Source organism: Elephantulus edwardii, unplaced genomic scaffold (assembly GCF_000299155.1).
Source record: "Elephantulus edwardii isolate Elephantulus edwardi_28Jun2011 unplaced genomic scaffold, EleEdw1.0 scaffold00002, whole genome shotgun sequence".
Taxonomy (NCBI): Eukaryota; Metazoa; Chordata; class Mammalia; order Macroscelidea; family Macroscelididae; genus Elephantulus; species Elephantulus edwardii.
In genome coordinates, this window is record NW_006399752.1 from 10,529,625 (window position 1) to 10,532,831 (window position 3,207).

At 38.9% G+C, this 3,207-nt stretch overlaps 1 pseudogene; it reads right to left on the minus strand.

Moving 5' to 3' along the window:
* Nucleotides 1–807: 807 nt before the first annotated feature.
* LOC102845336 lies at nt 808–2,103 on the minus strand (annotated as a pseudogene).
* Between the last annotated feature and the right edge of the window lie 1,104 nt (nt 2,104–3,207).

Consider the following 3,207-nt stretch of genomic DNA (forward strand, 5'->3'; position numbering starts at 1 on the left):
AAATATGTTAAAAGGTAAAACCTTGATGAACAACTTTTCTAATTTTAAGCCATTCTGTGTCTCTTGTTCTTTTAAAAGATTCTCCCTTTTCTCTGTACAGGTGATAAATGCACACAGCGAACTATCCATGAATTCTCATTTCTAAAAACTGTATATATTGTTGTTATGAGCTGTAGAGAAAGTTGCAGCTTATAGAGATCTTATAAACATTAGAACCTGAACCTTAACCTATCATACACCAACCTCACCATTCCTGACACACTTGAGCTTATTACAATTACTGTATCAAATCATCTTGTTCTGGTTGTCCTCTCTTATGTTAACCATTCAACTTTCCAAGAATGATGTTCTTTTCCAAAGACTGGCCTTTCCTAACAACATACCCAAAGTATGTGAGACAACATATCACTATCATAGCCTCTAAGGGCACCCTGGTTTCACTCTTTCTTTTCTTTTTTTTTTTTTTAAACTGCACAGCGACATTTATTGTTCCAGCCTGGAAAAACAATCCCTTTTGTAAATTTCACACAGCAAAGCAAGTTAAAAACTTCACTCATCAAATAAATGATAATTTAAACAAGAACTTGCTAAAGAAACCTCATTACAACAACTTTTAGGGCCTGATCACTTTAAGTCCATGGGGCCATTCAGGAACATCAACCAGTGTCTCTTTTATAATCTGCAAGTCGGTTTTCCTACAACAAGAAGGCGTAACATGTTTCCTGACTCAAGTGATACATTGAGAAAACAACCGATGATTTTTCTTTTGCTGTATGTAACAGGCCAATGCCGAGTTCTCTGCTGTGATCAGGAAAGATGGAACGACTGTTGTCCTTCTCTTGCTGCTACCAACAGTTTCCCCCGCATGATCTCAATACTTGAATAGTCCGGCAGCTTAAGATAGTGCACACAAGTCACTACAGAGGGCAAGAAGTCATCTGGGTTTTCTGTTGATTCAAATGTCTTCCTGACAATTGTCAAAGGTGGATTCAAACTCCGGAAACCTCCGACCGGCAATCTGGGGCTCCCAGTCACAAACTGAAGAAATAACCGCTGCTGCTCATTATCAAAACTACTGAGGATCTCAAACAGGAACTTCACGGCCCGGCTGTCGTGCGTGTAGCCATGATCTGGCCGGCGGCATTCCATCAGCGTCTTTGCATCCCACGTGTCTGCTTTACTGCCACAGAGGAGCTGATCCAACTCCTCTGGGTAGAAGTACTGAAGATGACTGAGTGGGAAAACAGACTCAAATCCATCTCTGAATGAATCAAACTGCCTGGAGACGCCTTCATTTAGTGCCCAAAATATCACCAGTCTTAGATACTCTTCCAGATTGTGGATAGTGACTGGTATGTCCTTTCCTCCTTTCTTCAGTTCAATGTTGGGAAACCCTGGCAGCGTGAAATCCAATCCTAGATCTTCAACTGAGCAGCCATTCATAGTCAGAGTTTCTAACGCATACTGTAGACTCTCTTTGGTCTGAGATTTATCTTGTTCAAGTCTCTTCTTCTGTCTGACAATGTCCTCTAGGTGATACACTGATCTGGCTACAACTGGGTCAATGTCAAACAAATCGTGTGATGTCAGTGACGTTTCTTGTCGGAGCATCCATTTATAAAACGGTAAGCCAAGGGGAAGATCCACCAATCTGAAATCCATGATCGCCTTGGCCATTAATTTGCCTAAGAAGCGAAACTTCATCTTAACTTTTGCGATATGAGCTGGTTTGGCTGTCCTACCAAATGGAAGTGCAAACAGGCCCTGGAGGTTTTGAATGTACTTGGTCCCTTCCTGGCTTCCTTTTGGATTGGTAAGAGTTACTTCTTCACCTCTCCAGAGACCCAAGTCAGCTCTCTGTAGTTCCTGAGATACAAGTGCATAAAATTCCAGTGTGGGCCCAAGACCAGTGCCAACCTCATTCTCATACTGGATTTCTAGCATGGCCCGCGAGCTGCCGAGGTCCTGCATCACAGACTCGGCCTGCTTCAGCAACTCCTCTCTGTTCACAGTCCGTTTTTTCCTATCCAATCTAGGTGCAACTCTGCTATCTTGAGAATCAGACTGGTTGATTTCCGGGTTGGTATCCAGCAATCTTTGCATTGAAGTTTCACTCTTTCTAGGTCAAGCTTGTTTGTTCTTTTGGGAGTCCACGGGATATTTAGTAGTCTTCTCCAAAACTACAACAAGAAAGGCTTCAATTATTAATTGCAGTTATTGTCCAGCTTTTAGTTGCATAACAAGTAATTGGAAAGAACATGTTTTAGATCAAATGTACCTTAGTCTTCAGACTGACATCAATACTCTGGAAAGTTCCATGATAGCAGATTTTTTCAGTACATCTCCTGATTTCTTGACTGCTAATACTCAGGGTTTTGACTGTGGATCCAAATAAGATGAAATTGTTGACAACTTCAGTATTTTTGCTGTCTATGATGATATTGCCTATTGGTTCAGTGGTGAGAACATTTTTTTTTGCATACGCATTTTAAAATCCTATAAATAATAAAGAAACATTGTTATACATAGTAGTTCAGGTAGAGACCTTAGATTAGAACACATTTAAAAAAATGAAGAGAAACAGCTGAAAACATGCACTGATAATTGTAATATGTAGTATCTGCTATATAAATTTAGCAAAATTGTATATTGTTAAAAATGGAATGGAATGCATAAAGATTGACATTCTAGGCATTAAGGTATTCAGATGGAGGGGAATTGTCCACTTCAAATCAGATGATCATTCTAGTTTATTGATAATAAAATAGTAAGGAATAATGAGGTTGCATTCATAGTAAAAAAGATCATTTTAAGATTCATCCTGAAGTATAATGCTGTGATAGGATATTATCCATATGCAAACAAGGAAGCTCTGAAGATAATTATTATTCAAGTATGCCCACCTACAACTACAGTCAAAGGTAATAAAAACTGAGAATTTCTAACAACAGATACAATTAAAGATCAATGGAAAAAGTAATCAAGGTTCATTAATGAGAATTGGTGACTAGAATACAAAAGTTGCAAATAAGGAAGAAGAATCTGTAATTGGAAATTACAGCCTTGGCGAAGGAAATGAAACTGGAGACCAAATGAATGAATTTTTCACAAACAATGATGCATTCATTGCAAACACCTTTTAAAAAAATAAACTGCAGTTATACACATGGATCTCACACCTGATGAGCTATCTGGGCAGTGATGACT